Source organism: Lepus europaeus, chromosome X (genome assembly GCF_033115175.1).
Source record: "Lepus europaeus isolate LE1 chromosome X, mLepTim1.pri, whole genome shotgun sequence".
NCBI lineage: Eukaryota > Metazoa > Chordata > Mammalia > Lagomorpha > Leporidae > Lepus > Lepus europaeus.
Genome location: NC_084850.1, coordinates 43575129 through 43594038, shown reverse-complemented (window position 1 = coordinate 43594038; position 18910 = coordinate 43575129). Strand labels below are relative to the sequence as shown.

General features: G+C 44.8%; 1 pseudogene; it reads left to right on the top strand.

Moving 5' to 3' along the window:
- Positions 1–14528: 14528 nt before the first annotated feature.
- Positions 14529–16191, top strand: LOC133752579 (zinc finger CCHC-type and RNA-binding motif-containing protein 1-like; annotated as a pseudogene).
- The last annotated feature ends 2719 nt before the right edge of the window (positions 16192–18910 follow it).

Genomic DNA, 18910 nt, shown 5'->3' with positions numbered 1-18910 from the left:
GGAACTCTGGTCAGTGCTCAAGTATGGGGCAAGAATCCAGGATGACATCCACATCAGGCGTGGTAGATTCTTTTGTCAACAGTAGGGAGAGTATTGTCATATCTGTTGGCATAATGACAACCTTACCTCCTCTCTTCCAAAGTGATCTATGCCCAGGGTTATCCCACAGTGGGTACAACCCTCATCCACACAGGCACATGAACTGCACAATGGACCTTTGCAGTCCTCAGTGTGAGCATGGTTCGCTTTGCAATGACCCACCCCAGTCAGTCAGGGAGCTCTGAGCCTCTGACACCAGACAGTGATTGCCTAGAGACACGCTTATACCTCACATCCTATCATGTAGTCACAAGATTCCTACAGTTACAGTGCACAAGGGTCCCATACTCCTGGGGTCCAAAGGATCCCCTCTTTGTCCCATGAACTTTCCTTGTCCACAAAGAGAGCAGAGTCATTTCCAGAGCCAGCTGCCTGTGGGTGCTTCACCTTGGCAGTTTGAGCCCTGGAGCCTGTGATAGGTTGAGAGAATGCGGGCACCTCACAGTATTAAATGGGTGCCCAGCTATTTGTAAACCCTCCCAGCCAGACTCAAATGCAGTGGGAAATGCAGATTTCTGCCTCTGCTAAAATCCACTGGTCATGCCTGTGAGAACCAGCACAGCCTCTAATTGTGTCAAGTGGTGCTTTCTCCTCATCAGTTGCCAGGCACCCTTGGGGCGGGGGTGGGGAGAAAGAAATGTGCTTTTCCTTGGCTGGATTAGGGGTTACTCTGACCCTGCTGGGGCTCCAGGCTGGATTCAAAGACAATGCAGTATACAAATCTCTCCCTCAGGCAATACAACCAGTAGTGCCTGCTGCTGCAGTCTGCTCTCACCTCGCTCTCAGAACCTATTTATACCTCCAAGAACTTGTATACTTTAGAAAAACTAGCAAGGGGAGAAACGCACACGCGTGTGTGTGTGTGTGTACTCTCTATCATCAAGAGAGACATCTCACTTAGTATTTGCATGGGGACATGAGGCCAAATGTTATTGAGGAAATTTAAAGGAGAATGACAAAGTCTGCAGTGACAGAGCAAACTAGGGAAAGAAGGTTGAGGATATGGAAGTCTGATGATTTAGAGAGAGGAAGGAGAGGACCCATGCCATAGATTCTATGTTCCTGGGCCACAGGGAATCCAGGTAGTTAGCCTGAATTGAGCTAGACACTGGGATTGTTTGATAGTACGAGAGAATGTCTCTATTTCTCACAGTGAGGTGGAGAAGTGCACAAACAAGTCTCTGTTCCCTAGGAAAGAAGATACAGACTTGGAGAATTATGGGAGCTTGTCTTTGACCACTGAGGATCTATAAGAAAGAACCAGGTTGACATTCTCCTTTGTGTGATGGCGACTGCTCCCTTAGTATACATATTTAAGTTATGCACACTCCAATACATGACTACCTAATGTAATATATGTAAAGTACTGAAAAGTGAAGAGTAGTAGGAAATAAGTTACAAAAATATAAGGAGGGATCATATTTGTAAACTGGTGATCCCTCAACTACATCACATTGAATAGGATTGTAACCTGAAGATTTTCTTCCATTATTAATTTAAAAGCAAATTCTTGGAGTGGGAATTAGGCCCACTGATTAAGACACTTCTTGAGTTGCTCATTCAAATATCAGGTTGCCTGGATTTGAGTATCTACTTCTGATTCTAGTTTACTGCTAATGCACACCCTGGGAGTCAGGGGCCAGCTCTCAAGTACTGGGGTCTGTGCCTTGTGGGAGACCCAGATTTTGACCTGGGCTCCTGATGTAGCACCTGCAGATATTTGGAGGAGTGAACAGGTGAGTGGATATTAAGATTTTCTCTCTGTGACCATTGAACTCTGCCTTTTAAATAAGTACAACTTGTTTATCCAAACTATGCCAGCTTACTGTCTAAAGTGCAATCATAATGGAAGTGTGGAAAATAAGTTGTGCAAATATCCCATTAAACTCTTGCCTGCAGTTTGTAACTGCTAATTTCCAGTCTTTGAGTAAGGTCCTATGGAACTGACTAGAATGTTATATTCTGTGCTATCATTCTTTTTCCGAAGTTAAAATGACTGGATGAACCCAATTAAGAAGATGGAGCTTTGGCGTCAGCTCTCTGAGGAATGCACTGGGCAAAAAGGCTGACATGCCCACACCGTAAGTGCAAATCTGCGACTCTTTGCACAGGGCACCTTCAGGAAGGTATACAAGCAGGACAGAGTTTTGGAGGATGGGCGGAAAGCTGTGAGTTCTGTGAAAAGTCTCACTCACCTGTGTGCAAATCATAAAACTAATCAGAGTCTGTGAAAATGCTCAAATATTAAGAATAAGAAGATTTATTAATATTGAGATTTTATTAACTCTTAAATTCTTTTTTTAATTAATTAATTTATTTATTTTTCTTGATTCCCTTGGATTTTTTTAAATTTTTTTTTAATTTAGTAAATATAAATTTTCAAAGTACAGTTTATGGATTACAATGGCTTCCCCCCATAATTTCCCTCCCACTCGCACACCTCCCATCTCCTGCTCCCTCTCCCATTCTATTCACATCAAGATTCATTTTCAATTATCTTTATATACAGAAGATCGATTTAGTATATATTAAGTAAAGATTTCATCAGTTTGCACCCACACAGAAATACAAAGTGTAAAATACTGTTTCAGTACTAGTTATAGCATTACTTCACATTGGACAACACATTAAGGACAGATCCCACATGAGAAGTAAGTACACAGTGACTCCTGTTGTTGAACTCTTAAATTCTTAAATCACATTATTTTTAAATATTAAGAATAATACGATTTAAATATGTCTGTGTCTCCTGTCCTCTTCCACCCCTTTCCTCTCCCCTTCTTCCTTCCCTCTTTCATCAGTAACCCTTGTATGTGTCATGTCACATGCCTGCTCCTATTGGCCTCCGGGCAGAGCATATGAAAGAATCACACTGTCTCCAGATGCAGTTCCTGGAAGTAGCTTGTCTCCTCATTGGAATTTGTTGACAAACTACCCACTGAGGCTAGCCTAATGTATCTGTAGGGACATCTGATGAGAAGGGTGTAGGGCAGGGAGGAGCAGGAGTTTCAGCCCTGGCCCTGTTGGCTCATGGCTGGGACAGAAGAAGAGCAATCCATAACACACAATATAGCATGTGCTGCTTTTATTATGAGGACAAACAGAACTCTTCAGTGGAGAAATGGGGAAAATGTTTGGCCTTCTGGGTAGTTATTTTATCATGCCTGAAATGAACTCTTGTGTCTCACACAGCCTGGTATCCAACCCAAGTAATGAATACTGTCTTATATTTGGGAAAAAGAGAACTGATGTGGCTGACGACACAGAGCATATCCTCAGGCTTCCTTTAGGCATTCTCTTTGAAGGCCTCCCTTGGGATCTTGCCCTGCGACTGGATGGAAGGAGTAGGGATATCATAAGAGCCAGAAGCCCCGGATTCCACCCCCACATCCCCTCCTCCACCATTGTGAAGGCCCAGAGACACCCATCTTTTACACACTTGCTTCAAGAGCTTCACCTGGAGGGTAAGGAAGACCTGTGCTGATCTAGCATAGTTCCACCCATTCTCCTCAAGGCATCTGGGATGGGAAAAAAACAACAGGTGATCTCTGTCAGCTCTACAGAACAAACACACTGGGCATAGGATGCCACCCCTTCACCCCTGCTACTCTTTCACTGGGACACATGTACCAGAATGAGCATTGCTCTAACAATGATGGAGACCTTTTGAAAACTCACAATCGGTGGCCAGCATTGTGGTGGAGAGGGTAAAGCCACCTCATGCAGGGTTGGCATCCCATTTGGGTGTCAGTTCAAGCCCTGGCTGCTCCACTTCCGATCTAGCTCTCTGCTGATGTGCTTCGGAAAGCAGTGGAGGATGGCCCAAGTGCTTGGGCCCCTGAACCCACTTGGGAGACTTGGATGAAGCTCCGGGATCCTGGCTTCAGCCTGGCCCAGCCCCAGCTAGCTCCTCACTTTGGCCTGGCTTAGCCTAGGCCATTGTGTCAAATCTGGAATTGAACCAGCGGATGAAGATTCTCTCTCTCTCTCTCTCTCTCTCTCTCTCTCTCTCTCTCTCTCTTTCTCTCTCTCTCACACACTCCTACTTTCAAATTTAAAAAGTCTTTAAAAATAAAAAAATAGGAATAAGACTCAAGAAAATGTCAAATGGAAATTCAAATGATTTCCATTTTAAAATTGAGATATAAGGCATGAAACAAAGTACCTTTCAAAGGTGGTTTTCTAGTACAAGACTGTGCAACCACCCCAACAAATTTCAAAGTAGTCTTACTGTCTACAAAAGGAGTCCCTCAACTGTTAGTGATGACTTCTTATTTTTGCTCTTTCTCCCAACCCCTGGCAATCATGACTGCTTTCAGTCTCTATGGACTTACTTATTCTAGACATTTCCTATAAATGGAATCACACAATGTGTGACATTTTGTGACTGGCCTCTTTCACGTGACATAATATTTTCAAGTTTCATCCATGACACAGCCTATGTCAGAATTATCATTCTTATGATAGCATTAAGATTCCTCTGCATGTGTATGACATATTTATTGGTCCATTCATCAGCTAATGGAAAATTGAATTGCTTCCACTTGGAGCTAGTAGGAATAATGCTGCTACAAACATTCATGTACAAGGCTTTGAATGAACATACACTTTCATTTCTGTTGATGTATACTTAGGAATGGAGGAGTCAGGATTCAAACCAGCACTCACATGGGCAGTGCGTGTTGCAGGCAGCAAATTACCCTGTTGGATCACATGGCCCCTGAATATATTATTTTTTATAATTCTATGTACATATAAGTAAAAAGTTATCTCTTTTCCAAATGCACAGTTTTTAATATGGAAGCAAGATATTCATATTTTTCCAGATTGCATGTGAGTTTTCATTTTTCATACCCCCTGAGCTCCCCACTGCCCCCTATTCCCTTCAACACCCAGCACTCACTACTCACTTCTGACACCACTCAAGTTTCATTGAAATGGGTGGAGAAGGCCTGCACCAATTCTTCTTCTTTTTTTTTTTCTTTTTCCTTTTTTTTTTTTTTGGACAGGCAGAGTGGATAGTGAGAGAGAGAGACAGAGAGAAAGGTCTTCCTTTTTGCCATTGGTTCACCCTCTAATGGCCGCTGTGGCCGGCGCATCGTGCTGACCCGAAGCCAGGAGCCAGGCGCTTCTCCCAGTCCCCCAAGTGGGTGCAGGGCCCAAGGACTTGGGCCATCCTCCACTGCCTTCCCGGGCCATAGCAGAGAGCTGGCCTGGAAGAGGGGCAACCGGGATAGAATCTGGCACCCCAACCGGGACTAGAACCGGTGTGCCGGCGCCACAAGGTGGATTAGCCTGTTAAGCCACGGGGCCTGCACCAATTCTTGCTGCAGTTGGGAGAGGGTGAGTTTGCAGCTGGAGCATGGTATGGCTTCTGTCACTGAGTCATTGACAGAGTTGGAGTTCCTCAAAAACAGTTGATCATTCGGGGAAATTGGGTTCTAACCAACTGCACAGGTGGACATTCCCAAAGTCCCAAGAGGCTCCCCTATAACCACTGCCACTCAGATACCAAATTCTTTGCATATCTCTACTGTTCCTGACTCCACAGCTATTTGGCTGGTACCCTCTAACTCGCACTCCCCCAACCCAACAGAGCTCATGTTTGCAGGGATGGTCTAACATCAGGCCTCAACCTGGGGACTCCTGTGTAGCAGCACAAGGGTAGGCATACGGTTATCCTCACTTTCAGCAAAGTCATTGAGTCATAGGGGGCTCAAATAATTGATCAAGATCCCATACATAGTGTGGGAGTCAGGAAGAGAACACTTATTCTGACTCCAGAACCAATGCTCTTAACCTGTAGGCCACACTGCCCCTTGGATCTACTGTTGGCCATTCCCAATACAGAGAGCATCCTCAGTACTATATCACCACATTCCCTCACCACTGGCCCCAGACAAGAATGGGTTTTCTCACCAACAGCACAGCACTTACTTGGAACTCGTGTTCAGGACAGTAATAAAAGTCCAAGTAAAAGCAACAGTCAAATTCCGAAAATTACTTTCTGTTTAAAAGGCAACAAACAACAAGATCCCCTTGGAGTTGCACATACTATACCTACTCACACAGCATCCCCAGTCTGGGTCTTATGCTGGGGGCGGGGGAGGTTCAGACATAGATAACTGTTCGTTTGGGGTCAGGACAGCCTGGTGGTTATGGGAAGGTTAACAAATGGAACAATCCACTCAGATGATAGGGCTCCCACATGACAAAACACCTCACAGTTTCGCTTACTTCCTGCTTCATAGCTGGTCAAGAATTGGTTAGTATGGCCACATGTTACATAGGAAGAAACTGAGGGGTGACTTTTGCAGAAGGAGGAGGAACGAGAGCAATGAACGGAACAGTGTAAGGATAGGCGGCAGGCCCAGTTGACAGCTGTTTTGCACAGTAATCTGCCATCAGAGGGACCCAGCAAGGCCAGCCCACCTCCAAGTGGTAACTGCTTTAGGATCTAAAACCACAGCTAACCTGGACTGTATTACCACAGGGGTTCCAGGATGCACCACACCTATTTGGGCAGGCCCTTTTAGAATATCTAAAGGACCTATATCTTGAGGGGGTGGAAAAATACTCTAGTATGCAGATGACTTGCTTATCTGTTCCCCCACTTTGGCCTTCAGCATTTAATCAAAACCCTTAGCTTCCTGGCAGAACGTGGCTACCAAGTATCCAAGAAAAAGGCACAGGTAGTCCACTAGGAAGTTAACTATTTAGGTCTCATCCTCACTCCTGGGGATAGAAAACTAGCCCCAGAGAGGATACAAGCTATACAGCAAATCTCTACCCCTACCCCTACCACTTTAAGGCAACTCCGAACATTCCTCAAGCTGACTGGCTATTGCAGGTTATGGATTCCAAAATATGGAGAAATAACAAGGCCTCTATACCAGGCCCTAAAATATAGCCCAGAACAAGGCCCCCTCCTTTGGGAAAAAGAGCAAGCCACAGCCTTTGCTTAGCTGAAGGATGCTATGACTGAAGCCCCTGTGCTGGGGCTGACGAACCCAGAGAAACTCCACCAGCTATATGTCACTGAGAGGCAGGGAGTCGCCTTAGGAGTGCTAACTCAGGATCTGGGACCTGTTAAGTGACCTGAATCATAGGGCTACTTTTCTAAAACGTTAGACATGGTTGCACAAGGATGGCCTCACTGCCTAAGGATAATAGCAGAGGCTGCCTTGCAGACAGAAGATGCTTCTAAAATTACATTAGGACAAGATATCACCCTTTATACCCCACATCAAATAAATTCTCTACTAAAACAAAAGGGCTCTCACTGGCTCACAGACAGAATACTAAAATACTAGATCCTCCTTCTAGAAAACCCTTAGGTAAAAATAATGTATTGTTCCACTTTAAATCCAGCTACCTTAATGCCAGTTCCAGGGGAAAGTGGTCCCCTCCACTCCTGTACTGAGACCATAGACCTGACTTATGCCAGCAGAAGGGGCCTAAAAGAAAAACCTCTGACTAATGCAGATGAGGTTTGGTTCACAGATGGGAGCAGCTTTGTCTGAGATGGGACCCGCTTCTCAGGGTATGCAATAGTTACGGCATGGTACGCTATTGAAGTTTGTGCTCTGCCCCCAGGAACTTCTGCTCAGTTAGCAGAATTGATTGCCTTATCCAGAGCTTTAGAACTAGGTAAGGACAAAAGAATTAATATATATATATGTATATGTATATATACATATTCAAAATATGCCTTTTAAGTCTTGCATGCTCATGCAGCAGTATGGAAAGAAAGGGGCTACTTGACAGCTAGAGACAACCTGTTGGACCTCTCAGTTGTAGAGATGCCCACTTGCTCGAGAGGACGCCCAAAAATCCAGACTCCAGACCAGTTGATGCAAAAAGCATGAGGTATTTATTGTACGTTTGCGCAAACGGGCCCCCACCTAAGGCGGTGAGGAGCCCTGAGCGGCAGTTTCACACAGGTTATATAGTCAACAAATTAGCATATGGGATTGGCCGGTTCGGAGGGACAATTAGCATACCGGAGAGTGCTGAGGAGAGTGCTGAGGGAACCAGCTGAGGAGAATGCTGAGGAGAGTGCTGAGGGAACCAGCTGAAGAGAATGCTGAGGAGAGTGCTGAGGGAACCAGCTGAGGAGAATGCTGAGGAGAGTACTGAGACTCTCCGAAGGGGAGTGGCAGCTCTGCTCTGGGCATGCCTAGAGGTTCTCTAAAGGGGATAGACTTTTCCTTCCCAGAGAACGTGCCCGCTGGACCCTGGGGAACATCCAACCTCTTAAGAAGCCCCTGATATCTGCCCAGGCCTAGTTTCCTATCCCTCTCCCCCATAAGGGTCCTTCAAACCCTGTTAAGTATGGACCTCAGATCCTCAAGCTCCTTGAGGCTGTAAATCTGCCCGGAGAGATTGCAGTCATACACTACAGAGGCCACCACAAAGGCTCTGACAAGATTTCCCGAGGTAACTCTTGTGCAAACTCAGTAGCTAAAAAGGCTGCCACTGCTCAGCCTGACCTTCAGACAGTCTCCAGAAAGGCCTTGACCCCCTATTATGCCTCAGAGGAAAAAGTAAGGGCCAAAGAACAGGATTATGCCAGAACAATAGAAGGATGGTACCAGTGAGAAGGAATAACATACCTTCCTCAGGCATTACAATGGAACTAGTAAAAGGGCTATATGACTCTTGATATTTTGGGAGATATAAACTTCAAAAGCTGTGTGATAAATTATTTTGTGGAAAGGGCCTGACAAAAACCATCCACAGAGTCTGTCAGAATTGCACTCTGTGTGCTATAAATAACCCCCATGGGTCTCGACCTCCACCTTTAATTAAACCCATGCAGCGAAAGGGAACTTACCCCTTGGAAGACTGGCAAATAGATTTTACATAGATGTCACTCTGTCAAGGTTATAGATACCTGATTGTACTTACAGACACCTTTACTGGATGGGTAGAACCCTTCCCAACCAGAACTGAAAGAGCTCAGGAAGTGGCCAAAATTCTCCTGAAGCAAGTTCTTCCACACTTTGGTCTCCCAAAATCTTTACAAAGTGACAATGCGCCCAATGGGCCCTCCTTCATTTCCCAGATTACACAAGGGATTTGTAAGGCCCTGGGAATAACCTGGCACCTTCCCTCTGCATGGAGTCCTCAGTCTTCCGGTAAGGTAGAAAGAACCAACCAGACCCTAAAGAAAAACATAGGGAAACTCTGCAAGGAAATGGAGCAAAACTGGATTTCAGTCCTTCCCATTGCTCTACTCAGAATTAGGACAGGATCCACCTCCCAGCTCTCCCTAAGCCCCTTTGAGACTCTCTACGGGATGCCTTTTCTGCATTCAGACATCCTGGTAGATAAAGAAACCAAGAATGCCATTAATACTTTATTTCCCTAGCTCAATTTCAAAAAGCAATCTGGGATCACGGGCTCCACACAGGCCAGGACACCAGCCCATCCCACTTAGATGAACCAGAAATGCAGATTCTTCTTAAAACCTGGAAAGACAGCTCTCCCAAGTCCCAGCTCACTCCCACATGGAAAGGGCCATAGTCTGTCTTACTTTGCACACCTACAAGCAATCAAAGTGCTTGGCATCCCCAGCTGGATCCACCACACCAGCCTCACTGCCCTAAAGACCAGCAGGACTCCAAACCTAAAGACGTTTGGTCAACAGAACCTCTGGAAGATTTGTGCCTACTCTTTCAAAGGAGCCCAGATAAGTAAAGAAGCCCTCCCAAGGCCTTCCTTTTCTCTTTCTACTGGAATGCTTCCTACCTGTACTCCCAACCAATGCTTCATCCTTTATTAGGCAGCTCCAAGCTGCAGTCAATTTATTGGCCAACATTTCTTACAGCTACTCCTGCTGGATTTGTCTGGAGACACAGGGTTCATCTGGGGACGCATGGCCAACCTCTCTAAGGTAATGGACTCAGACAGAAGGGTTTATGCACTACTCAACTTCTACTGGGTGTCAGGGTGTTCACACACCAGTTAAAAGTGATAGCCTCTCGCATCCTGTTAAAGGACCTATCTATACTAAGGTCACACTAAGGGCTAAAGCCCCTCTTTGCCTCAGCTCTCCTGAGTATCCACAAGGACACCCCGTGGGATCCCTAAGTAACTTTATGTAACGGTGCACACCAAGGATCGTGCACTCTCCCTCAAGCCCCCCTTGCTCTTCTCCTCTCCTCCAAACATATCTGTGGCACATTGGCTTCATTACCCTGGGAGCTTCTGCCAGGGAAGGCCTGTGTCAGGCAGATTCTAATTGGGGCAGCATAGAAATAGACAATTGCTCCCTCATTCATGAGGATGGCAAGTTGGCCCAGACTTTCACTGACAACACTAGACGGGTCATGTTCGGGGAAGATTGGACGAGCAGTGCTTCCCACAAAAACACCTCATGTTGTAGTCCACTAACTGCAGCTTCCTGTGCTGCCACGTGCTTCTTCAAACACACCACTCCCGAAACTTCCCAACTGAGTATGTACCGCCTCTCTGGATGCTTCCCTCCTACGGGGGTGGGGGTGGGGTGGGGTGGGGGTGGGGTGGATATACTTTGTGGAGCTCTTGCTTACCAATGCTTACCTTATAACTGGATAGGGCTCTGCACCCTGGCCTATGTCTTGTCTACTATATCTGTTGCTAATGCTTCAGTCCCCATATCAATGCCCTTATACACTACTTCTCAAGTCTCCAAGAGAATTCCCCCTGATCCCTGTCCTGGTAGGGATTAGCACGGTGGCTGGAGTAGCAGGAGTTGCTATAGGCACAACAGGGGCAGTATCAGCAAACAATATTTATACTGCCTCTCCCCTGAACTGGCTGGTCTTAACACCCAGATAGCAGCTTCTCACTTCACCCTCCAAAATCAGATCAACTTTTTGGCTGTAGTTGTTCTCCAAAACAGATGAGCATTAGATATGCTACCTGTTGCCCAGGGAGATGTCTGTGCCATGCTCTAGGAAGAATGTTGTTTCTGGGTCAATCAGACTGGACAGGTACAAACCCAAATTCATACTTTCTTGGACAAAGCCAAACAACTCCAGGACCAGGCCAAGCAAGGTTGGGATTGTTGGCCCTACATCTGGTCATGGAAATCCTGGCTGTTCCCTCTCCTTGGCCCTATAACTTCTGTAATCTTGCTGCTTCTCTTGGACCATGTGTCTTTAATACCCTTGTTCGTTTTATCTCTAATAGGATAAAGCTGTCAAGCTTCAGATAGTCGTCAGACAAGGCTTCCAGCCCATCCCATTGGACGACCTAAGCAGTCCTCTGTACTGAGCAGGACAGTCTTTCCAAGGCCACTTTCAAACACCATAGGACAGATAGCAACAGAAATACCCATATCCATCTCTATGCCGCCCATTTGTCAGCTTCCAAAGTAGCTATAGAAGATGGACCTCTAGCCATTTATCCCCATAAGATTATGGATCTTTCTCTCTTAAGTGGGGAATGTTAGGTAGGAAGTCAGAAATGAACCTATGTGTGTGAAAAGGGCCTTAGGAAATTGACATCTACAGCAGTGCAGCATCCGCACTGCAGTCACCCCATAACCTTCCAGGTGCAGCCCAGTATCTGCACTTCAAAGTCCTGCCCAGATCCTGATGACTTCCAGGAGGCCCTGCCCCTTCAACCTGGCCTGATAAACATCCTTCCTCTGAGGTGGGCACCGTAGAGAGAAGCCCCCTGGCAGATGCCAGTCAGGCTTCCTCTGACAACTTCAGTGTCACCCAAAAAGTCCTTTGTTCTGGAGGAGAAGAAGGAGAGGGGGAGAGAAAATGCAGGAAGGCAAGACCCATCCCCTTAAAAACCCAGGCCTAAATGTAAACTAGGCACTCTCTCTCAGGTTCTGTCTGGAGAGGTGCCCATCCATTCTAGTGGCTGTCCTTACTCTCATAAACTTTGCTACTTTGCTTTCCACTGCAAAAGTAAAATAAATTGAAAATATGTAATTGTAAAAACTAAAAGAAAAATAAGAAAGAAAGGAGGCAGGAAGGTGGGAGTGAGGGATGGAAAAAGGGTAGGCTGGGAAGTATTATGCTCTTTTTAAAAAAACAAACCTATTTATTTGAAAGGCAGAGAGAAATATATATTTATCTTTATATATATATCCCTATATATAAAATATATATACACATATACATGTATGTATACATACATATATATATATATATATATATATATATATATATATATATATTTCATCCTCTGGTTTACTCTCCAAATGGCTACAATGGCCAAGGCTTGGCCAGGCCAAAGCCAGGAGCCAGGAGCTTCATATGGGTTTCCCATGTGGGTGCAGGAGCCTGTGAACTTGGACCATCTTCCACTGATTTCCCAGGTGCATTATCAGGGAGCTGGACCAGAAGTGGAGCAGCCGGACTCAAACCAATGCCCATATGGGATGCTGGCACTGCAGGCTTCAACTTTAATCTGCTGAGCCACAGTGCTGGCCATATCATTATGCTCTTAAACCTATATTTATGAAATACACAAAATTTGTTCCCTTTATATAAATAAAATTTTTTAAAAAAATCAAATAAAATTGAAGTAAAAATCTTTTATCAAGCCAAAAACAATGGAATGGTTGATGTGCACTGATGCATTTGTGTGGCTGGTTGTTAGGTTTGTACCTGCAGCTATGTAACATAAGAAAAGTTGTATAAAACAAAATCAGAAACCATAAAAGGATATCATAAGTCTGAAATCAAGGTGCCAACACTGATGAGTTCCCACTAGAGGCTCTGGGGTGGGACTGGGGGAGGGGGAACTGCTTCAAAAGTCATTCTTTCTGTTGGAAGTATTAAGTTACTTGTAATTGATTTATGTCCACATTTCCCTGTTTACTGCTGGTTAGGACCACTCTTGGCTCCTAGGGTTGACTCACCTTCCTTGCCCCTTAGGTCCCCTCCATCTTTCAACTCATGAGCCCTGAATTCTCTGTCTCTGACTTCTAGGCCCACATTTAAAGGGATATATGTGTTCAGCATAGGCCCAACCAGATGACTTCCCTTTCTTTAAGTCAACTGTGCTAGCTAAAATTGCCTAATGATGGCAGCATAATCCAATGCTTTTACAAGTCTGGGGGATTATGCAGGATTAGGACCTCAGCAGGCAGGATTTTAGGGTCATTTTAGTACTCTGCATCTTCCAGGTATCAAATAAAAAAGATAACTTATCAACATCAAGAATGAAATAAAGTCATCATAAAGGAGTGGCATCATAAAAATGGGAGCAAGCCGGCGCCGCGGCTCACTGGGCTAATCCTCCGCCTTGTGGCGCCGGCACACCGGGTTCTAGTCCCGGTCAGGGCACCGATCCTGTCCCGGTTGCCCCTCTTCCAGTCCAGCTCTCTGCTGTGGCCAGGGAGTGCAGTGGAAGATGGCCCAAGTGCTTGGGCCCTGCACCCCATGGGAGACCAGGAGAAGCACCTGGCTCCTGCCATCGGATCAGCGCGGTGCGCCGGCCGCAGCGCGCCTACCGAGGCGGCCATTGGAGGGTGAACCAACGGCAAAAAGGAAGACCTTTCTCTCTGTCTCCCTCTCACTGTCCACTCTGCCTGTCAAAAATAAAAAAAAATGGAAGCAGTATCAGTTCCTCCATAGAAGCAAAGCTGAAGCTAGCAAAAACTGACAGAATCAACATTTTCAGAACACTTAAATCTAATTAAAAAAAGAAAAAACTTACAACAACCAGAAGGGCACAGTCAAGAAACAGGTTGCTAAATGTCATTAAAAGGGAATTGTGGAGTTTTTCGTTACCTGCCTAACATCCTTTATTCCAGAGTTGTGTAGTTCATGAGCCTGGCAGCCAGATTTCTAGTGCTTCTTGCTGGTGGTAGAGATTTCAATACATACTTTGTTCTCACAAATCGTAGTCATACTTTCTGACCTCTCTGTAGGGTCTGTGAGGGACAAGTAAAGAGAATGACCACCGTTTGACATTAACCCTCCTCCATCAGACATGGAATGACTTTCTGGATGGCATCTCTCAAAATCATCTAACACGTATACTATTTATAACTATGTGAAGACAAGGGAAGGCACAGGAGGCAAACATCACAAAGATCAAAACTGTAGGAAGGACAGGTTAAGAAGAGTTTTTTGAAGGAATAAATGTTTTGAAGGGCTGCTGCATAGCAGGGAATCCAGAGTGCAACACACATGCTCGGAAAACATCTAAAAGCTGAGCTGGCCTGTGCATCTAGCTGATCTTTAGGATCCCTAAAATGTTGAAGTGAAGGCTATAGCCAAGCCTTAGGATGCCTAACAAAATGTTCACAGAGTGCCTTGGCTCAGAGCCAGTCTACAAAAAATGAAGACTTTTTTTTTCCTTTCCCCATTTCTTTTTGTGTTGATGCCTTTTGGGAAATCTCTGTCAAGTCACTGCTATGAATTGAATTTTATGTTCCCCCAAATTCCTATGTTGAAATCCTAACCCTCACCGTGATGGTTACTGGGGCTTTGGAAGGCAATTAGGTCTTCAGGGCATAGTCCTCACAAATAGAATTAGTGCTCTTATAAAAAGGACCCCAGAGGACTTTCTTTCTCTGTGTCTACAATGTACAATGAGAAGGTGACAGTCTGCAACCCAGAGGAGGGTCCTCACAAGAACTCAAAAATGCTGGCAACATGTTCTCAGGATCTCAGCCTCCAAACCTATGAGAAATGCATGTATGTTGTTAATAAGTCACCCAATTTGTAGCCTTTGGTTGTTACAAAAGCCTGGAGCTTTGAGGAAAATGGAAAGATGACTTCAATGTATATAACTGACCAGTAATTTAGTCTGCAAAAATAGCATGAATAAGTAAATCACAAAAAAATGGTGGTAGCAGCTCAAAATAAGAAATCACTGAGGGGCCGGCGCTGGTGTGCAGCGGGTTAACGCCCTGGCCTGAAGCGCTGGCATCCCATATGGGCGCCGGTTCTAGTCCCGGCTGCTCCTCTTTTGATCCAGCTCTCTGCTATAGCCTGGGAAAGCAGTAGAAGATGGCCCAAATCCTTGGGCCCCTGTACCCACGTGGGCCACCTGGAGGAAGCTCTTGGAGCCTTGCTTCAGATCGGCGTAGCTCCGGCCGTTGCAGCCATCTGGGGAGTGAACCAGCGGATGGAAGACCTCTCTCTCTGTCTCTGCCTCTCAACTCTGTGTAACTCTTTCAAATAAATAAATCATAAAAAAGAAATCACTGAGTAGATAAGATTCTGATTTACAAACTCACCACATTATAACACTCCAAATGCCCAGTATCCTGCAAAAATAGCAAGGTAAAAAAAATAATACAGAAACACAGTAAAGTCACATGAAAGAAAACAACACTGACAGGAAACTTCCATGTGGAAGTCCAGATATCTGAATTACAAGGCAATGGCTTTAAGCAAATGTTTAGGGGTATCACTACCACTCCATTTTGTTTCTCAGCACCTGCTCTTGCAAGAAACCATGACGCCCAGGCCACAGCCTTGAGGGGACTGGAGGAATCAGGGTTGAGCCGCTTAAGCCAAGGATTTGTGTTCTACCGTCCCATCTGAAGAAGTCAGTTGTGGTTTGGTTACAAGTGAGAGCAAAGTGTGTATCTCCAAGTTGCCTTTTGCTCTGACAGTGACTTATATCAGATACTTCCAAATATTGCAAAATAATAAAGGTCACGAAAATGTAAGATAAAGATATCATTAAGAGCAATGTGGTTACATTTATTTTATTTTTGGATAAAGACTCTGCACAAAATTGTACCAGGGCAATAAACAATAAATAGTTCCTTGGTAGACTGATAAAAGCAAGCATTACTACTGACAATGGAAGAGTGGCTGAGTTCATCTGAAGACAAAATTAATTGATAAATCTAAGTGCCACAAATGTGGAAAAATTGAACAGTTAAGTTATGCCTATTCTAAAAATATGCTTGGAGAACTTAGAACTTCCAGTAAAGAAAGAGAAAAAAGAAAACTCCTGAACCAGAAGAAGAAATAGAGTAGGGAGAAGAAAGTGAAGATGAAGGAGAGACTCTGTTCTGGACAGCCTCAGGCAGGCCATAGCCTTCCAGCAAGCCAACACTGAAGAGCAAACCAAAATGGAAACCCATTCCGGGGTCCCTCAACATTAGATGACTCATGATGCCCAAGCTAAAGGAAATCAGATTTTAGTGATGAGGAAGAATGTGGCGATTAAAGTTATATTTATTATGTAAATAATCTTTTTTTTTTTTGACAGGCAGAGTGGACAGTAGAGGGAGACAGAGAGAAAGGTCTTCCTTTTTGCTGTTGGTTCACCCTCCAATGGCCGCCGCGGTAGGCGCGCTGTGGCCGGCGCACCGCGCTGATCCAATGGCAGGAGCCAGGTGCTTCTCCTGGTCTCCCATGGGGTGCAGGGCACAAGCACTTGGGCCATCTTCCACTGCACTCCCTGGCCACAGCAGAGAGCTGGACTGGAAGAGGGGCAACCGGGACAGGATCGGTGCCCCGACCGGGACTAGAACCCGGTGTGCCGGCGCCGCAAGACGGAGGATTAGCCTACTGAGCCGCGGCGCCGGCTTATGTAAATAATCTTAAAAGAGCCTTGGAACATAAAGTTCAGCTGGAGACTGAGGTTCCTTTTTGAATTTGAGCATGACTACTTAATACCAGATAATGTTTTACTAGAAGATAGCTCACACAAAATTTTAAAACATATAAAGCACCGTGTTTCCATCTTGCCATGACACAGTACAGTTGGAGCGCCCCTAATCTGAAACAAGTACTTGATTCCATGCATCCACATTGAAGAGCTGGATTGTGTTCTTGCTGTTGACTTTGGTCTGAGCAACCTTCAGCTGTTGTGGAATGAGCCAGTGGATGGGAGATTTCTTTCTCTCTTTCTGTCTCTGTCTTTTATTCTGTGTTTCTCTGCTTTCCAAATAAATTAAACGAATAAATCAGGTTTTTAAGTATTTCCAAAGAGTTAAGAAATTCATGGTCAAATAACTTATGGAAACAGGAGAACACTGAATATTCAAGTATAATATATCAGTAAAGATAGAGAAAATATGAAAAGAAATTGAAAATAAATTCTAGAACTGAAAATTACAATAGATTAAATGTCATACTATATGAATAAACAACAAAGTTTTAACATTTTCCTTTATGTAATGGAGACTACTCTTTTAGTATGTGTTTTTAAGATATTCACACTGCAGTAAATGCCTAATGTAATGCATGTAAAGTTCTGAAAACTGATCAATGACAAGAAGTTAAGTCATAATTTATAAACTGGTGGTACCTCATAACTCACCTATGTGGTAGTTAATAGGATAGCAATATAACCTGAAGATTTTGTACCACCATTAATTTAAATGTAACTTCTCAGAGAATTAGGACCACTGGTTTAGACCCTGCTTCCGTTGCTTAATTCCTTGTAAGAGTGCTTTGATATGAGTCTCTGCTCTGCTTCCAATTCTAGATTCCCAGATTCCTGCTAATGCACACCCTGGAAGTCAGAAGGGAGGTCTCAAGTATTTGGGTCCATGCCATGTGAGAGACCCAGATTGTGTTCTGGGCTCCTGGTGTAGCCCCTGCTATTGCAGGGAAAGAACAAATCAATGGATGGAAGATCTTTCTCTGATGGTTGCATTCTTTCAAATAAATGCAACCTATATTTTAAATGATGCCTGCTTGTTATCCAAAGCATAAGCATTACAAAAGTGAGGAAAATACATTGTTCAAAGGTCCCATTCAACTCATGCCTGAAGTATGGAACTGCTAATTGCCAACTGTTGAGAAAAGTCCCAAGGAGCTAACTAGAATGTGATTATTCTGTGCTATTGTTCTTTTTAGGAAATTAAAATGACTGACTGAACCCCCTTATGAAGATGGAGCACCAAGTATCATCTAACATCTACACTGGGCAAATGAGCTGAGTCACAACACACCACACTGCAAGTGCAAATGTGAGATCTCTTGCACAGTCATTCTTCAGGAAGAAGAACAAGCAGGACAAGTATATGGGTCAACAGGTGAAATGATGGTGAGAGCTATGAAAAGGCCCATTTCCCACCCACCCACCTGTGTGCAAACCATAAAACTGATCACAGTCTGTGAAAATTCTCAAATATTAGGAGTAAAAAGTCAATTTTAAAATGTATCTGTCTGGGGCTGGTGCTGTGGTGTAGCGGCTTAATGCCCTGGCCTAATGCGCCAGCATCCCATGTGTGCACTGGTTCTAGTCCCGGCTGCTCCTCTTCTGATCCAGCTCTCTGCTATGGCCTGGGAAAGCAGTGGAAGATGGCCCAAATACTTGGACCCCTGGACCCACATGGGAGACCTGGAAGAAGCTCCTGGCTCCTGGCTTCGGATCAGCACAGCTCCAGCCTCCTGGGGAGTGAACCAGCGCATGGAAGACCTTTCTCTCTCTCTCTCTCTCTCTCTCTCTCTCTCTCTCTCTGTCTCTACCTCTCTCTGTAATTCTTTCAAATAAATAAAATAAATCTTTAAAAAAATATACCTGTCCCCTCTCCTCTCTGCCTCACCTCTTTGCCCTTCCTTTCTTCCTTGGTCCTCAATAGACAGCAAGCATTTCTCGGAAAGCCCTTGCTTGTGTCATGCCACATGTCTGCTTCTGCAGGCCTGCAGGCATAACATCTGACAGAGTCACACCTAATGCTAAGTAATCCCTGACTGCAAAATAGCCTGTGTCCCTTTCATTGGAATTCGTGGACAAACCACCCATGTTGACAAGCCTGATTTGTTTGCTAAGGACAGACAGGGACAAGGGACAAAGGTGTGTGGCAAAGAGAATCAGGGCCTCTCAGCCATGATAATGTAGGTTCATGTCGGAGCAGAAGAAGTGCAAGCTGAGACAC